The 19,852-nt window shown below is 46.9% G+C and overlaps 1 protein-coding gene across 1 annotated transcript in view; it reads left to right on the forward strand.

Moving 5' to 3' along the window:
- Positions 1 to 6,386: 6,386 nt before the first annotated feature.
- The window catches only part of LOC145360678 (AT-rich interactive domain-containing protein 3B-like), a 220,988-nt gene continuing 207,522 nt past the window's right edge, over positions 6,387 to 19,852 (forward strand). The window contains exon 1 of the mRNA XM_080216032.1: positions 6,387 to 6,488. The gene's annotated coding sequence lies outside the window, so the exon portion shown is untranslated. The remainder of the gene's footprint in view (positions 6,489 to 19,852) is intronic.

Genomic DNA, 19,852 nt, shown 5'->3' on the forward strand with positions numbered 1-19,852 from the left:
CATTGCCATTGGTTGGGAGGGGGAAGAGGGGTGGAGCCAACAATTCACCAATCAGGAAGAGGATCAGCACATGACTCAGGTCACGAGTGAGTGAGGGCAGAATTGGGAGGGTCACAGGAAGTGGGGAGGGGGAATTGGGAGGGTCACAGGAAGTGGGGAGGGGGAATTGGGAGGGTGGCAGGAAGTGGGGAGGGAGTCCATTGGCTAGGGTGGTTGAGTGTTGGACTGGCTCTTTTCAGACCCCCAACCTCCCTATAGGTAAGTGCCTTGATCAGGCGCTGAATGGATTTGAATGAGGGGTCCATCCCTTTCCCCAATCTCCCCCCCCCCCCCCACCCACCCCCGCCTCGCACCCACCACGAGAGCCCAAAAGCAAACAAAACAGTTCACTTTTCTTTTAAGTTTGTAAAGCTTAGTTTATTTATTAGTGTCACAAGTAGGCTTATGTTAACACTACAGTGAAGTTAATGTGAAAATCCCCCAGTTGCCACACTCCGGTGCCTGTTCAGGTACACTGAGGGAGAATTTAGCACAGTCAACGCACACTAACCAGCATGTCTTTCGGACTGTGAGAGGAAACCAGAGCACCAGGAGGAAACCCACGCAGACATGGGGAGAATGTACAAACTCTGCATAGACAGTGACCCAAGCTGGGAATCAAACCTGAGTCCTTGGTGGTATGAGAAAGCAGTGTTAACCATTGATTTGATTTGATTTGATTTATTATTGTCACGTGTATTAGTATACAGTGAAAAATACTGTTTCTTGTGCACTATACAGACAAAGCATACCGTTCGTAGAAAAGGAAAGGAGAGAGTGCAGGATGTACTGTTACAATCATAGCTAGGGTGGAGAGAAAAATCAGCTTAGTGTAAGTAGGTCCATTCAAAAGTCTGATGGCAACAGGGAAGAAACTGTTCTTGAATCAGACTTTTGTATCCTTTCCTGAGTGAAGAAGGTGGAAGAGAGAATGCCTGGGGTGTGTGGGGTCCTTAATTATTCTGGCTGCTTTGCTGAGGCAGCGGGAAGTGTAGACAGAGTCAGTGGATGGGAGGCTGTTGCCACTGTGCTGCCCATAGGTTTCAGGCCTTCCCGTGTAGCTCCAAGGCCAAGTGCTGAAAAATGGGATTAGAACACGTTGATGCTTGACGGTTGGCACAAACACGATGGGCTGAAGGGCCTCTTTCCATGCTGTATGGCTCTTTGGCTGTGCTGGTCGCGTCACTGGTGTTTGACAGGAAAATGGGATGAGGCCTTTAGGTGGCCACTAATTAGGAGGATGAGGGAGTGACCTTATCGAGGTTTATAAAATCATGAGGGGTATAGGTAGGGTGGATAGGCCAGGTCTTATCCCCAGGGTAGGGGAGTCCAAAACTGGAGGGCATGGGTTTAAGATGAGAAGGGAAAGATTTAAAAGGGACCTGAGGGGAAATGTTTTCACACAGAGGGTGGTGTGTGTATGGATTGAGTTGCCAGAGGAGGTGGTAGAGGTGGTTACAAGTACAATATTTAAAAGACATTTGGACAGGTACATGGAATGGAAAAGGTTTGGAGGGATATGGACCAAACACAGGCAAATGGGGCTAGTTCAGTTTAGGAAACCTGGTCAGCATGAAGGAGTTGGGCTGAAGGGCCTGTTACTCTGTTGCCTCTCTCTCTGACTCGAAGACCCTCAATTGGTAGCAGGGCAAGTGGGACATCATAGAATCCTGATAGTGTAGAAGGAGGCCGTTCAGCCCATCAAGTCTACATTGATCACAATCCCACCAGGCCCTATTCTCATAACCCCATATATTTACCCTGCTAACCCCCCTGATACTAGGGACAATTTAAAGATTATTTATTAGTCACAAGTAAGGCTTACATTAACACTACAATGAAGTTACTGTGAAATTCGCCTAGCCGCCACTGTCCGGCGCCTGTTTGGGTCAATGCACCCTAACCAGCACTTGTTTTAGACTGTGGGAGGAAACTGGAGCACCCGGAAGAAATCCACGCAGACACGGGGAGAATGTGCAAACTCCACACAGACAGTGACCCAAGGCCGGTAAGCGTACCTGGATCCTGGTGCAGTGAGGCAGCAGCACTAACCACTGTGCCACCATATTGGCATAGCCAATCAACCTAACTTGCACATCTTTGCAGTGTGGGAGGAAACCAGAGCACCCAGAGGAAATTCATACAGACCCCAACTGAGATCACATCACCCGACTCAAAAACAGTGTCTTCCCTGTTGCCATGAGTGGATCTACCATATATTAAGTTGATCTTTCTCTACACCCCAGCTATGACTGTAACATTGCATTTTGCACCCTCTCCTTTCCTTCTCCTGTTTACTCCATGAACTTTGTACAGCACGCAAGAGATTTTTCATTGTATCCCAACACGTGACAATAATAAATCAAATCAAATCACTTGGGAGAATGTGCAAACTCCACAGAGACAGTCACCCAAGGCCAGGAATCAAACTCAGGTCCCTGGCGCTGTGAGGCAGCAGTGCTAACCAACATGACAATGTGCTGATATCCGTCAGCTTTGCCAGCCTTAACTGGGGACAGAGGTAGGAATGCGGCAAGGTGCTCACCAGCAAATATTACCTGGTTAAAATTCCCTCACGGTTAAATTCCCCTCTGTCCCCAAAAGCATCTTGTGGGGAATAGACACCAAACTCCACCCAACATTTCAGTTCGATAATCCGAGGTCCGAAAAGATTTCCAGCACCCTCATAGTATTTACTGGCACAGTTGTTAGCACTGCTGCCTCACAGCGCCAGGGACTCGGGTTCGATTCCCGGCTTGGGTCACCATCTGTGTAGAGTCTGTACATTCTCCCCGTGTCTGTGTGGGTTTCCTCCGGGTGCTCCGGTTTCCTCCCAGAGTCTCAAAGAAGTGCTGGTTAGGGTGCATTGGCTGTGCTAAATTCTCCCTCAGTGTACCTGAACAGGTACCAGTGTGTGGCGACTGGGGGATTTAGCAGTAACTTCATTGCAGTGTTAATGTAAGCCAACTTGTGACACTAACAAATAAACTTTAAAAGTCTGTCAGTGAGGTTGAATGATTTCTCACTTAGTATTTATTTTGCCGATGCTTTGGTTAAAATATTTCACAAAAGGGTGCCTTGGTGACGAGTTATTTTTGCCGCCTTGCTTTTCAAATGTTGCCGTTTTAAATCATTGACTCTGGGATCACTTTGTTCTCGCAGCCTCCTTGTTTATTTCTTTCTGATCTAATTAAAATGGAGCTGTCTTTAACATGCTAATTATGGAGAAAAATGACCTTGTGTTTGCCCAGGCTGTTGTGTCTGCAGACAAGCATTGCGCAACCAATTAATCCCTCCTGATTTGCAGCCACTGTTTGATAGGCGCACCGAGCAGCCAATTTGTACACAGCAAGGTCCTGGGAAGGACAAATGGGAACGTTAGCTGGAATGGTGGCGTCGTCCATGTCTCAGTGGGCTGCGCTCATACTAATTACAGCGCAGGAACAGACCCTTCAGCCCTCCAAGCCCGTGCCGATCATGATGCCCTAACTAAACTGAAAAAAACCTCTGCCCTTACTTAGACTGTATCCCTCTATTCCTGCCCTATTCATGTACCCATCCAGATGCCTCTTAAACGTTGCTAATGTGCCTGCTTCCACCACCACCTCTGGCAGTGCGGTCCAGGCACACTCTGCATAAAAAACTTCCTCCGCACATCTCCCTTAAAATTGCCCCCTTTCTCACCTTGAACCTGTGCCCCTTGTAATTGATACTTCCACCCTGGGAAAAAGCCTCTGACTAGCCACCTCTCATAATTTTTTTTTAAGAATCGCTGCAGTGCAGAAAGAGGCCATTCGACCCATCGAGCCTGCGCCGACAACAATCCCACCTTGGCCCTATCCCCATAACCCCGCATATTTACCCCGCTATTCTCTCTAACTTACACATCCTGGGACACTAAGGGGCAATTTATCATTGGCCAGAGCGCCTAACTAGCACATCTTTTGGACTGTGGGAGCAGTGCGGGGTTTAGTGAGGCTCTAAGCTGTATAAAGGTTGAAGGTCCCTTGCTAAAAAGTTACACCAGAAGATCTCGTAAAGGTGAATTTGTTGTTCCGACTGTGGATGTCGGCTCTGCAGCGCTCACATTTACATCACTTCCAGTGTTTTCCTCAGCTGAGATTCCAGACTCCGTTGTCTCAGTAACAGAGGCACTAGGCTGCGATTGTTTCGGACTTTGCTAATCACCTTGGCTTTGTAGATCCTTATCTGTTTCTGGAGTAAAGTAACTGTCAACTCTTGGTAATTTTTTGAGCTGCTCTTCAAGCTGCTGCTTTCTTTGCCTTTTCTGGTATCCGCTCTTAAATGTTCTCTTCGTTGTAAACCTTCTGAAATTTTGTGAGGCCCCTGCCGATTGTGAGACCCTAAGCTGTAGCTTGTTTAGCTTATGCCGAAATCCGGCACTGTGTGGGAGGAAACCCACACAGATACGGGGAGAATGTGCAAACTCCACTCCGACAGCAATCACACTGGGATTTGAACCCAGGTCCCTGGAGCTGTGAGGCAGCAAGGCTAACCACTATGCTACCGTGTCACCCCTAATTCTGTAGACCTCTATTAGATCTCCCTTCAGCCTCCATCTTTCCAGTGAAAACAACCCTAGTTTATTCAACCTCTCCTCATGGCCAAATCCCTCAAGACCAGGCACCATCCTGTTGAACCTTATTTGTACTCTCTCCAAAGCTTCCACATCCGTCTAGTAGCGTGGTGACCAGAACTGTACGCAATCCTCCAAACACAACCTAACCAAGGTTTTATATAGTTGCGAAATGATTTTCTCAACTCTTGTACTCAGTGCCCTGCCCAATGAAGGCAAGCATGCTGTATATGCCTTCTTAATCCACCATCAGAGTCAGAAAGTTGTTCCTTCAAACCTCTATCCAGCAACCTGCCTACTGATATTTCAGTGCAGTGCTGAAGGTGTTTTACATTGCCTGATGTGCCGTCTTTCAGACCTGGCCCCCTCGGGAAGATCGAACGGCACCGATTTATAAAAGAGAGAGTGGGGGCATTCGGGTGGTAGGAGGGGAGGGCAATTTTTGTCTTGTCATCTTGGATCTGGTTTGTCCCTTAAATGGGGACTCTGATTGGACTTAGTTGGCTTTTTAATTAGGGATAAAGTACAGAATGAAGCAAAACTGGAACCATCTGAAGTTTGTGATTAAATTCATAATTTGTACAGTATCCAGCTGGAAGTTAGCATGTCTGGGCAATGACTGAAAAACCCTTGCCTGTAAAGTTCTGAGAGGAATTCCCCAGCGCACCTTTGGGGTAACCCCTACAATCTGACAAGTTACCCCTACAATCTGACAAGTTACGACCCTGGCTTATTGATTGGCAAAGCAGGCTCGAGGGGCCGAATGGTCTGCTCCTGCACCTAATTCTCATGTTGGTACTTACAAGTTCATAAGACATAGGAGCAGAATTAGGCCATTCGGCCCGTCAAGTCCGTTCCGCCATTCGATCATATCTGATATGCTCCTCATCTCCATTTTCCTGCCTTCTCCCCATAACCCTTTAACCCCATTCCCAATTAAAAACCTGTCTAACTCCTCCTTAAATTTACTCCCAGCGTCCAACGCACTTTGGGGTAGCGAATTACACAGATTCACAACCCTTTGGGAGAAGTAGTTTCTCCTCAACTCTGTTTTAAATTTGCTATCCATTGTCCTAAGATTGTGATCGCTGGTCCTAGAATGCCACACAAGAGGAAGTATCCGCTCCACGTCTACTTTATCCATATCTTTTATCATCTTGTATACCTCAATTTGATCTCCCTTCATTCTTCTAAATTCCAGAGAGTATCGGCCTAAACTGTTCAATCTCTCTTCATACGACAAACCCCTCATCCCTGGAATCAACGGGGTGGCACAGTGGTTAGCATTGTTGCCTCACAGGGACCTGGGTTCGATTTCAATCTGGGATCACTGTCTGTGTGGAGTTTGCACATTCTCCCTGTGTCTTCGTGGGTTTCCTCCGGGTGCTCCGGTTTCCTCCCACAATCCAAAGATGTACAGTTAAGTTGATTGGCCGTGCTAAATTGACCTTAGTGTCAGGGAGATTAGAAGGATTATGGTAATAAGGCCTGGGTAGGATTGTGTTTGGTGCATGCTCGATGGGCCAAATGGCCTCCTTCTGTACTGTAGGGATTCTATGAATCTAGTGAACCTCCTCTGAACTGCCTCCAGTGCTACTTTCCCAAATAAGGGGACCAAAACTGTACACAATACTCCAGGTGCGGCCTCACCAATGCTTTGTATAGTTACAACAATATTTCCTTACCTTTATATTCTATTCCTTTAGCTATAAATGCCAACATTCTATTCTCTTTCTTTATTAGCTGCTGTACCCGCGTACATCTATGGACCAGTCCTGTGGCCTTACTTGATCTATGTGTGACCTACGTTTCATTGTTCTACGCTACTATCAAAGCCATCTCGAACTTACCGGTGAGTTCCAATACTTTATTTCTCAATGTCTGAACGCAGAGAATGGAAACACTTCTGATTTAATTCCAAAGTGTTGTTGAAAACTGATGAGGTATTGATTAAGGCATATGAAAAAGACCTTTACTGTGTTTTTTTTTGGCTTTTAGTTATATACGGTATAGGATTTCTGTCAGATTCTGATGCCCAGTTCCCCTTTGAAGAATAGTCCCTGGAATGACAATAAATACAAAGGATTTGAGAACCTAAGGAGCAAAACGGACCACAGTCGTGTGTGTGTGTGTGTGTGTGTGTGTGTGTGTGTGTGAGAGAGAGAGAAGAGCAGAGTGTCAGCAGAAATAGTGCTAGCCAGCAATAAGTCCAATTGGGAACTCAGGAGAAACTTCTTCACCCAGAGAGCATGTGGGGAGGTGATGGTCTAGTGGTATTATTGCTTGATTATTAATACAGAAACTCAGCATCCCATCCAGGCCCTCCCCTCTGTCCTATCCCAGTAAACCTGCGCATTTACCGTGGCTAATCCACCTAACCTGCACGTCATCGGACACTAAGGGGCAATTTGCCATGCTAATTCCAAAAGGGGAGGTGATGGCTTAGCGATGTTTTCGCTAGACTATTAAACCAGGAACTCAGCCAATGTTCTGGCGATCTGGGTTCGAATCCCACCATGGCAGATGGTGGAATTTGGAATTAAAAAAAAAATTCTCTTGCCATTGAGGTGGTGGAGGCTGCCTCACTAAATATTTTTAAGACGCGGGTTGATGGGTTTTTGATAAGTGAGGGGATTAAGGGTTATGGGGAGAGGGCGGGAATGTGGAACTGAGACACGACAGATCAGCCATGATCTTATTGAATGGCGGGGCAGGCTCGAAGGGCTAGATGGCCTACTCCTGCTCCTATTTCTTATGTTCTTATGTTCTTATTAAGAATCTACTGATGACCATGAAAACATTGTCAATTGTCAATAAACCCATCTGGTTCACTAATGTCCTTTAGGGAAGGAAATCTGCCGTCCTTTTGAATGGACCTACCTCGCACTAAGTTGATCTTTCTCTACACCCTAGCTATGACTGTAACACTACAGTCTGCGCTCTCTCCTTTCCTTCTCTATGAACGGTATGCTGTATCTGTATAGCACACAAGAAACAATACTTTTCACTAATATGGCCTACATGTGACTCCAGAGCCACAGCAATGTGGTTGTATCTCAGCCTCCCTCAGGCAACTAGGGAGGGGCAATAAATGCTGGCCCAGCCAGCGACGCCCATGTCCCACAAATGAATTTTTAAAAACCAGAGCACATCTACAATCTGTCCAATAATCAGATCCCTCACTGAGAGTCCAAGGTAGAAGGACCCAACCTCAGAACATTGCTTTTCTAACAGGTACCTGTATTCATTTTCGTCTGCAATCTAACCCTTGTGGCACAATTTGTCAATGCTTTCACCCTACTTTCTCAGAAGACTAAGGAAATTTGGCATGTCAGCTACGACTCTCGCCAACTTTTACAGATACATCATAGGAAGCATTCTTTCTGGATGCATCGCAGCTTGGCATGGGCTCCTGCTCTGCCCGAGACCGCAAGGAACTACAAAAGGTTGTAAATGTAGTCCAATCCATCAGACAAACCAGCCTCCCATCCATTGACTCTGTCTACACTGCCCGCTGCCTCAGGAAAAGCAGCTGGCATAATCAAGGACCACACGCACCCTCTTCTCGCTGAGGTGGCCTGATCATGCTAAATTGCCCCTTAGTGCCAAAGATGTGGAGGTTAGATGGATTGGCCATGCTAAATTGCACCTTAGTGCCAAAGATGTGCAGGTTAGGTGGATTGACCATGCTAAATTGCCCCTTAGTGTCCAAAGATGTGCAGGTTAGGTGGATTGACCATGCTAAATTGCCCCTTAGTGTCCAAAGATGTGCAGGTTAGGTGGATTGGCCATGCTAAATTGCCCCTTAGTGCCAAAGATGTGGAGGTTAGATGGATTGGCCATGCTAAATTGCACCTTAGTTTCCGCAGATGTGCAGGTTAGGGGGATTGGCCATGCTAAATTGCCCCTTAGTGCCAAAGATGTGGAGGTTAGGTGGATTGGCCATGCTAAATTGCCCCTTAGTGCCAAAGATGTGGAGGTTAGGTGGATTGGCCATACTAAATTGTCCCTTAGTGTCCAAAGATGAGCGGGTTAGGTGGATTGGCCATGCTAAATTGCCCCTTAGTGTCCAAAGATGAGCGGGTTAGGTGGATTGGCCATGCTAAATTGCATCTTAGCATCTAAAGATGTGTAGGTTTGATGGGTCAGCCATGGTGAATGTATGGGGTTGAGGGAATAGCGTGGCAGAGTGGGCCTGAGTGGGATGTTCTGTCAGAGGATTGGTGCAGACTCAATGGGATGAATGGCGTCCTTCTGCACTGCAGGCAATTTTTGATTCTGAGAGCATGAAAACAAGCATTGAGCTGAAAGGCCTGTTTCTGTGCTGTAAATGCAATGCTGGAACCTATGTTGGATAAGCTTGGTACTTGCAGCCTCGTTTGGACAGAGCTACGTACGATCTTATTGCAAGAATTTTCAACCAATAGAAGGATGCAAGTGGGTCACTCACTACCTCTGCGGCATGCTTTCCGCAGGCTTCACTGGGATTTGGAAATGTATCCCTCTGTCAGTGAATGCTTGAAAGGGAAAAGTGCAGCCAGGGTAGAATGCTGATTTGAATAAATCAATGCGACACTCGGCAGCGAGATAAATCTTGACTAAAGGAAGAAAGTAAATGAGTCTGAAATATGATAAAGCGGGTGGTGATGAACATTTGTCTATGGTGGGCATTCATACAGCCCTCAGTAAAGCATTTGACACTTCAGCAAAGGTCAAAACTACGACTGTTAATTGAGGATACCCAGTAGAATTGCAGTATGTCTACCAAGGGGTGGCACGGTGGCGCAGTGGTTGGCACTGCTGCCTCAACTCCAGGGACCCGGGTTCAATTCCAGCCTTGGGTGACTGTCTGTATGGAGTCTGTACGTTCTCCCCCGTTTCTGTACAGGTTTCCTCCAGGTGCTCCGGTTTCCTCCCACAGTCCACAGTAGGTTGGGCGGATTGGCCAAGGTAAATTGTCCCTTAGTGTCCAAAGTTGGGCAGGTTAGGTGGATTGGCCATGCTAAATTGCCCCTTAATTTTCCAAGAAGTGTGGGTCAGGTGGATTGGCCATACTAAATTTCCCCTTATTGCCCAAAGACGTGCAGGTTGGGTGGATTGGCCATGCTAAATTAGAATCATACGATCCCAGCAGTGCCAAAGGAGGCATTTGTAACATCAAAGTTGCACCCCAGGCCCTATGCCCCGATGCTAAAATTGCCCCTAATCCCCCTGACATTAAGGGGCAATCTTAGCCTGGCCAACCCACCTACTCTGCACATCCCTAGACTTTTGGAGGAAACCGGAGTGTCCCCATACAGACATGGGGGGAACATGAAAACTCTACACAGACAGTGGAGTCCGAGGATGGAATCGAACCCAGGCCCCTAGGTGCTGTGAGTTTAACTTTGAGTCCAAAGATGTGCGGGTTAGATTGATTGGCCATGCTAAAATTGCCCCTTAGTGTCCTGAGATGTGCACGTTAGAGGGATTAGTATGTAAAATATGTAGGGATATGGGGATAGGGCTTGGGTGGGATTGTGGTTGGTGCAGACTCGATGGGCTGAATGGCCTCTTTCTGTACTGTAGGGTTTCTACGATTTCTATGATTTATTAATGTCACAAATAGGTTTACATGAACACTGCAATGAAGTTACTGTGAAGATCCCCTGGTTGCCACACCCCGGCGCCTGTTTGGGTACACTGAGGGAGAGTTTACCAATGCAACCTAACCAGCACTTCTTTCAGACTGTGGGAGGAAACCGGAGCACCCGGAGGAAACCCACGCAGACACGGGGAGAATGTGCAGACTCCACAAAGACAGTGAACCGAGATTGGAATCAAAAGCCACATCCCTAGTGCTGTGAGAAAGGAGTGTGCCACTGTGCCACCCCTTAGTGTCAGAGGAGAATAGCAGAGTAAATATGGGGAAGTGGATTGTGGCCAGTGCAGATACAATGGGCCGAGTGGCCTCCTTCTGCATTGTCAGGATTCTATGATTCTATGATCATAGAGATATACGCCCCTTTTCAAATCTGACATTGGAAAGGCATGTCATTCATGTATAAGAGGTAATGGGAGGGAATATTTAATTGCAACACGGTCCATTAAACTCCTCGTTCAAATCAGTTGCGTTTTATACAAATGGATAGAGGGCAACACTGAAACTACAGTGCCTTTGATCATAACAAATGATACCCATCCACTTTACCAGTTACCAGAAGACTGTTAAACCCGCTGCTCCATTGTCATTTGGATTACAGACGGTGGGATTCAAATTCAATAAAAAATATCTGGAATTAAGAATCTTCTGATGACCATGAAACTGTTGCCGATTGTCGGAAAAACCCATCTGGTTCACTAATGTCCTTTTAGGGAAGGAAATCTGCCGTCCTTACGCGGTCTGGCCTACATGTGACTCCAGAGCCACAGCAATGTGGTTGACTCTCAACTGCCCTCGGGCAACTAGGGATAGACAATAAATGCTGGTCCAGCCAGCGATGCCCATGTCCCATGAATGAATTTAAAAAACTTCATCGATGTAATGATGTGGAGATGCCAGCGTTGGACTGGGATGGGCACATTGAGTAGCTCTACAATGCCAGGTTAAAGTCTAATGGGTTTATTTGGTGGCACGAGCTTTCAGAGCGCTGCTCCTTCATCAGGTGAGTGCCCTAGGTGGACTAGGCACCATCATGCTTGCCTTGCCATCAAATAAGGGGCACCGTATTGAAACGGTGCCCACCATTACTGATCCACTATTGAAGAAAGAAGGTGGACCTTCTGAAAATGAAGGTGGCTTTCCGAGATTGTTCTGGGGCTGGAAGATGAATCTCCCTCCTTCCCCTCTCCACCACCGACAACCACCCTCTGCCCCCTCTTCCTCCCCCTCACCAGGACACCAAGCCTGGAAGGGTCACTTGAAGATGCCCCGGGGTCCAGGGTGGCAGGCAATTTCCATTCCGAACTCCAGAGGTGACCATTGGCATCGTGGAGGTGAGTCCCGACATCTGCGCCAATGCGTCTGGTGCTGACGTGGTTTCCCGTTGAGAGATTGCGGCTGGGCCTTCACTGGCATCTCATTAGCAGGATGCAAGTGAGTTTCACTCACTTACTACATAGTGAGGTGGCACGGTGGTTAGCACTGCTGCCTCATAGTGCCAGCAGGGACCCGGGTTCAATTCCAGTCTCGGGTCACTGTCTGTGCAGAGTCTGCATGTTCTCTCCATGTCTGCGTGGGTTTCCTCTGGGTTTCCTCCTACATTCCAAAAATAGAAACATAGGAGCAGGAGGAGGCCATTCAGCCCTTCGAACCTGCTCTGCCGTTCATTACAATCATGGCTGATCATCCAACTCAATAGGCTCATCCTGCTTTCTCCCCATAGCCTTTGATCCCATTCGCCCCAAGTGCTATATCCAGCTGCCTCTTGAATACATTCAATGTTTTGGCATCAACTACTTCCTGTGGTAATGAATTCCACAGGCTCACCACTCTCTGGGTGAAGAAATGTCTCCTCACCTCCATCCTAAATGGTCTACCCCGAATCCTCAGACTATGACCCCTGGTTCTGGACTCCCCCATCATCAGGAACATCCTCCCTGCATCTACCCTGTCTAGTCCTGCTAGAATTTTATATGTCTCTCTGAGGTCCTCCCCTCGTTTGTCTGAATTCCAGCGAAAACAATCCTAATCTAGTCAATCTCTCCTCGTACATCAGTCCTGCCAACCTTGGAGTCAGCCTGGTAAGCATTTGATGTGCGAGTTAGGTCGATTGGCCATGCTAAATTGGGTAAACACAGTAAGAACTCTGACAACACCAAGTTTAAGTCCAACCTACCCCAGCCCAACGCCGGCATCTCCACATCATGCTAAATTGCCCATTAGTGCCAGGGAGATTAGCAGAGTAAGTATGCGGGGTTACTGGGCCTGGGTGGGATTGTGGTTGGTGCAGACTCGATGGGCCAAATGGCCTCCTTCTGCGCTGTTGGCGAATCTATAACCCAAGCCGGCGCCTCGCTCATTTTGCCACCCGTGGCAGGCACCAACAGAGGATTCCAGGGAAAATTTACACTAGCCTTCCACCAATTTCTGGGCCTCTCCTGTTGTTGAACCCATGGGGGTATGGGGGCATTGGCGAATGGGCTGGGGGAGGAGGGGGGAAGGGCTTTTGCGGATAATCTTGGAAGGACTGACTCTGTCAAGTCAATGTATTCTTCCTGAAGGGAGTGCAAGAGTTTTTCAAATGGCTTTTGTGCAGTCACCTAATAAGGTACATTATAGTTATTAATGGAGCCAAAATGTCAAACATGTCCTCCTGCGTTTGCATATGAAGATTGATGGAGACCCATTATGAAATTGTTTGAACATGCAAGCACCAACTGTAATTAGCAGAAGGCCCTGGGTTGCTATTCCCATAGCACCGGTGATGTCATCTGGGTATTATTAGTAGATTTGTCTTGCGTTGACAGTGTTCTAATATCACGAGCAAATTCTCTCGACTAACGTTATTTTTGGGCTTAATTACACAGCGTAGGATTTTATTAGACTGGCGGTTCGTTTATTGCCGCAAGTTAAAGCTTTGGAATCACCTAAATCTATCAGCTGTGGACAACCCGGAGCTGAGCCAGATTTCTCCGGACTCGCACGCCCCTCCGCCAGCGGGAACGGGGAATTTGGCACTCTGTTCACAGCGGCGGGACTGGAGAATCCCAGCCGCAGGCGAGTTCGGAGGATCTTGCCCCTTGTTTCTCTCCTGCAAGTCCGGAAGAGGAAATCATAAATTGGAAAGATTGTGGGGCGGCGCAGTGGTTAGCACTGCTGTCTCACAGCACCAGGGACCCAGGTTCGATTCCAGGCTTGGGGCCACTGTCAGTGTGGAGTTTGCATGTTCTTCCTGTGTCTGCATGGGTTTCCTCCGGGGGCTCCGATTTACTCCCATAGTCCCAAGATGTATGGGTTAGGTGGATTGGCCGTGCTAAATTCTACCTTGTGTCCCAAGATGTTTGAATTAGGTGGATTTGCCATGCTAAGTTGTCCCTTAGTGTCCAAAGATGTGCAGGTTAGTTGGATTGGCCATGCTAAATTGCCCTTTAGTGTTCAAAGATGTGCAGTTTAGGTGGATTGGCCATGTTAAATTCCCCACAGTGTCCAAAGATGTGTGCATTAAATGGATTGGCCACGGTAAATTGCCTCTTAGTGCCCAAAGGTTTGCAGATTAGGTGGATCAGCCATGCTAAATTGCCCCTTAGTGTCCAAAGATGTATGCGTTAGATGGATTAGCTATGCTAAATTGCCCCTTAGTGTCCAAGGATGAGCAGGTTAGGTAGATTGGCCGTGATAGTCTGTTAGGCTATTAGTAGGGTAAGATGCATGGAGTTACGGGGATAGGGCTTGGGGTTGATCTGTCTAAGATGTTGATGCTGAGTTGATGGGCCGAATGGCCTCCTTCTGCACTGTTGGGATTCTGTGATTTCACAGAATCATAGAACCCTACAGTGCAGGAAGAGATCCTTCGGCCCATCGAATCTGCACTAAACACAATCCCACCCAGGCCCTACCCCCATATCCCTACATATTTTACCTGCTAATCTAAGCATCTCAGGACGCTAAGGGGCAATTTTAGCATGGTCAATCAACCTAACCCGCACATCTTTGGACTGTGGGAGGAAACCGGAACACCTGGAGGAAACTCACACAGACACGGGAGAACATACAAACTCTGCACAGACAGTGACCCAAGGCCGGAATCGAACTTGGGTCCCTGGCATGGTGAAGCAGCAGTACTAACCACCATGCCACTGTGCCACCGATATCACAACTGTTAATGGAAAAGTTCTTCATGGGCACCTGAGAGGGAAACTTTTCCTTTTGTCCAGCCCGACCCTGCTCAAGTAAAAACATTTATAAGAAAAACAATGGCTTTAAACTGGAATTTCTGATCTGGACATTGCTTCAAATATCAGTAAAAATCAATTATTATTTCAAACCTGTTTGTTATTATAAAATTGCCTAAACCCCTTATTGCACAGTGGCATGGTGGTTAGCACTGCTGCCTCAAGGCTTCGGATGACTGCCTGTGCAAAGTCTGCATGTTCTCCTCGTGTCTGAGTGGGTTTCCTCCGGGTGCCCCAGTTTCCTCCCGTGACCCAAAGATTGTGGATTTAGGTGGGTTGGCCATGCTAAATTGCCTTTTAGTGTCCAAATATGTGCAGGTTAGGTGGATTGGCCATGCTAAATTGCCTCTTAGTGTCAAAATATGTGCAGGTTAGGTGGATTGGCCAAGCTAAATTGCCTCTTAGTGTCCAAATATGTGCAGGTTAGGTGGATTGGCCAAGCTAAATTGCCTCTTAGTGCCCAAATATGTGCAGGTTAGGTGGATTGGCCATGCTAAATTGCCTCTTAGTATCCAAAGATGTGCAGGTTAGGCAGATTGGCCATGCTAAATTGCCCTGTAGTTTCAGGGGGACTAATTAGGTAGATGCATGCAGTTATGGGAATAGGGTGGGATTGTTGTTGGTGCAGACTCAATTGGCATCCTTCTGCACTGTAGAGAACCTATGATTCTATCCTGTGACTCACAGCTAGTTCGATCACAAAACAAGGTTTGAGCTGAGAGTTAGAGATTCTTATTTAAGTAAAAATCCAGCAATTAATGTGAAGAGTTTCAGCACTGCTATTGGTTCCACAACCCAACAGAACGAGTAACCTTTATATCCAAAAACAAATTTGTGGAACTCTGAGGGAAGTGATGTGAAGCAGTTCCGTTCAGCAAGCATTCATCAAACAATCGCTCAAAATGTCATCCTTTGAACACATTTCCCATGTCGGCATCAATACCAGAGACAAGACAAATTATAGAACGTGAGGTGGATAGAGAACAACACATTCCATTAGCCGGATATCCATCGCGACAGCCAGAGTAGATTAAAAGAGGAAATAAGGGGCATCAAATGTTCCTTCACGTGCGCAACCATTGCTGTTTGAGCACAGGCTGATATCGCTGAAAAGAGAGGTGTTGTCGAAACTTTCCACCTTGTGCTCATCAGGACAAACGCAGGAATACCAAATTTCAAACACTTATCGTTCACACTGCAGGAGATAAAGAGTTGCTGATTGGTTGGCAAGTGGCCTCTGATTGGCTGAGGTGCCGCCATGGATAAACCCCACCGATCATTAACGTTAAGCATGGTGGCACGCTGGTTAGCACTGCTGCCTCATGGCAGCAGTGTACTATCAAATAAATCGGTTGGACTTAAATCTGGTGTTGTCAGACTTTTTATTGTGCCTCATGGAGCCAGAGAATTGGGTCTGATTCCTGACCTTGGGCCACTGTCTGTGTGGAGTTTGCCCATTCTCCCCACCGCCTGAGTGCATTTCCCCCGGGTGCTCTGGTTTCCATGCGGATTAGATGGATTGGCCATGATAAATTGACCCTGTGTCAAGGGGGTTAGCAGGGGTAAATACATGGGGTTATGGAGAAAGGGCCTGGGCTGGATTATGATCGGTGCAGGCTCAATGGCCGAATAGTTTCTTTCATCAGTATAGGGGTTCTATGATATTGGGTCACTGTTTGTGTGGAGTTTGCACGTTCTCCCCGTGTCTGCGTGGGTTTCCTCCGGGTGCTCCAGTTTCCTCCCACAGTCTGAAAGATGTGCTGGTTAGGGTGCAATGGCCATGCTAAATTCTCCCTCAGTGTACCCCAACAGATGCCAGAGTGTGGCGACTAGGGGATTTGCGTAGTAACTTCATTGCAGTGTTAATACAAGCCTTCTTGTGACACTAATCAATAAACTTTAAACTTTTAAACAGTAATTCAAGTATGGTGCAAGGCTTGTACATATTCCTTCCGTTAGAAGAGAATGGAGCCCTGTGTCTGAACGTATATTGCTCCCAGCAAGTGTGTGGAAGTCATGTCCGCGTTCTCCCCTGCTCTACAAATCAAAAACAGAGCTCACAATTTAAAATGTTGGCTAGGTAAAAGGTTTTTTTTCTCCCAAAGCCAGTCGAGGGTGGCACGGTGGTTAGCACTGCTGCTTCACAGCGCCAGGGATCCAGGTTCAATTCCAGCCTTGGCTCACTGTCTGTGTGGAGTTTGCATGTTCTCCTCGTCTCTGTGTGGGTTTTCTCCAGGTGCTCCGGTTTCCTCCCACACTCCAAAGATGTGCGGGCTAGGTAGATTGGCCATGCTAAATTGCCGCTTAGTGTCGGGGGTATAGCAAGATCAAAATGCAGGGTTATAGGGATAGGGTCTGGGTGGGATTGTGATCGGTGAAGACTCGATGGGCCAAATGGCCTCCATCTGCACTGTAGGGATTCTATGTAATGTTACAAAGTTGGCTGATCAGTTTAATTGAGTGAGAATGTAGCGATTTTAGTGCCGCTGTGACGCCTACAATACATCGCATAATTGAATGACTGAATCAAACAGTATATTCCTTCAGGTGTCTGTGATAGGCCAGGTGTACAGACTGTGCTCAACCAATCCCCACTTTCAAAACCCAAAATGGAACGCCCACTGTTATATGTGATTCCGCTTGGAATGGGCAGCACTTGGTGAACAACCCTGATTGTGCCACTAACCTTCTGCAGTTGGAAGACTTGCCTTTAGCTTCCTGAGTTCTAGTCTGATTATTAGAGTCACAAGTAGGTTTACATTCACACTGCAACAAAGTTATTGTGAAAGTCCCCTAGTTGCCATACTCCAGCGCCTGTTCGGGTCCACTGAGGGAGAATTTAGCACGGCTAATCTACCTAACCAGCATGTCTTTTGGACTGTGGGAGGAAACCAGAACATTTGAAGGAAACCCACACAGACATGGGGAAAACATGCAAACTCTGCACAGACAGTGACCCAAGCCGTGAGGCAGCAATGTCATAGAGGTTTACAGCATGGAAACAGGTACTTCAGCCCTCCTTGTCCATGCTGCCCTTTCTTTTTTAAAACTCTTAAGCAAATCCCAATTGCCCACAATTGGCCCATATCCCTCTATACCTGTCGTACCAGTGTAACTGTCTAAATGCTTTTTAAAAGACAAAATTGTACCCGCCTCTACTTCTACCTCTGGCAGCTTTTTCCAGATACTCACCACCCTCTGTGTGAAAAAATTACTCCTCTGGACACTTCTATATCTCTCCCCTCTCGCCTTAAACTCTAGTTTTAGACTCCTTACCTTTGGGAAAAGATATTGATTATCTAGCTGATCTGTGCCCTTCATACACCCCAGAGGAAAAAAGTCCCAGTCTATCCAGCCTCTCCTTATAACTCAATCCATCAAGTCCTGGTAGCATCCTAGTAAATTTTTTCTGCACTCTTTCTCATTTAATAATATCCTTTCTATAATAGGGTGACCAGAATTTCACACAGTATTCCAAGTGTGTCCTTACCAATGTCTTGTACAACTTCAACAAGACATCCCAACTCCTGTATTCAATGTTCTGACAGATGGAACCAAGCATGCCAAATGCCGCCTTCACCACTCTGTCCACCTGTGACTCCACTTTCAAGGAGCTATGAACATAGAAAAACTACAGCGCGAACAGACCCTTCGACCCACAAATTGCGCCGATCATATCTCTACCTTCTAGGTTTACCTATAACCCTCAATCCTATTAAGTCCCATGTACTCATCCAGAAGTCTCTTAAAAGACCCCATTGAATTTGCCTCCGCCACCACTGCCGGCAGCCGATTCCACTGACCCACCACCCTCTGAGTGAAAAACTTACCCCTGACATCTCCTCTGTACCTAATCCCCAGCACCTTAAACCTGTGTCCTCTTGTGGCAGTCATTTCAGCTTTGGGGAAAAAGCCTCTGAGAATCCACCTGGTCAGTACCTCTCAACATCTTATACACCTCCATCAGGTCACCTCTTATCCTTCATTTCTCCAAGGAGAAAAGACCGAGCTCTCTCAACCTATCAACAGATTTCTTTGTTCTGTAACTCTCCCCAGTGCCCCGCCATTAACTGAGTAATTAACTGAGTGTTAACCACTGTGCCACTGTTTCAGTTTCTTAGAGCACAATCAGTGATGTTGAATGTTAATGGTGAAGAAGTCACATACTCCAGACCCTGGTTAAATGCTTCGTGACAAAACTACCCTTATTAATATTCTGGTCAGCCCTGATCTTATTGAATGCTGGGACAAGCTTGAGGGGCTGAATGGCCTCATCCTGCCCCTTCAGTTGTAAGTGAAGATCTTGCAGGGAATCTTACCGCAGTCGCAAGAGAAGAAAACAACACTCTCACACACCCGTATTCATTCACTGTTTATTCTTCCCCCTCAAGAGCACTTGATTACTCTGCAGTTTCTCTGTTAGTCAGCAATGTATTAAACCCTGACAGAAATCTCCTTGACTGTCTGTGGATCTGCTGAGTCACTCAGTGCCAGGAAGAGTAATAGGCTTTCAATGCACCACTGCTGGATCAGTGAGCAATTCTCCTTCTCAATTTTCGATGGGTGACTATCACAGGATCTCCACAGTGCAGAAGGAGGCCATTCAACCCATCGAGTCTACACCGACTCGCCGACAGAGCATTTTACCAGGCACAGACCTCACTCTCTCCTCATAACCGCACACATTTACCCTGCTGTTCTCCCTAATGCTAGGGACACAAAGGGGCAATTTAGCCTACCCAAACCTACACCTCTTTGGACACTAAGGGGCAATTTACCACGACCAATCTACCTAACCTGCACATCTTTAGACACTAAGGTGCAATTTAGCATGGCCAATCCACCTAACCTGCACATCTTTGAACACTAAGGGGCAATTTAGAATGACCAATCCATCTAACCGGCATATCTTTGGTCACTAAGGGGTAATTTAGCATGGCCAATCCCCCTAACCGGGGTAATTTAGCATGGCCAATCCAACTAACCTGCATATCTTTGGACTGTGGGAGGAAAGACACGCAGATTCCAAACTGAGACCACATTCCAAGAACAGCTTCTTCCCTGCTGCCATTAGGCTTTTGAATGGTCCTACCTTGCATTAAGTTGATCTTTCTCTATAGCCTAGCTATGACTGTCACACTACATTCTGCACTCTCTCCTTTCATTCTCTATGTACTGTATGCTTTGTCTGCATAGCGTGCAAGAAACAATACTTTTCACTGTATACCAATACGTGTTATTATAATAAATGAAATCAAATCAACCACAGGGAGAACATGTAAACTCCACACACTCACCCAAGGCCGGAATTGAACCCTGGTTCCTGGCGCTGTGAAGCAGCAA

The sequence above is a fragment of the Carcharhinus amblyrhynchos genome, chromosome 32 (assembly GCF_965287045.1).
Source record: "Carcharhinus amblyrhynchos chromosome 32, sCarAmb.v2.hapA, whole genome shotgun sequence".
NCBI lineage: Eukaryota > Metazoa > Chordata > Chondrichthyes > Carcharhiniformes > Carcharhinidae > Carcharhinus > Carcharhinus amblyrhynchos.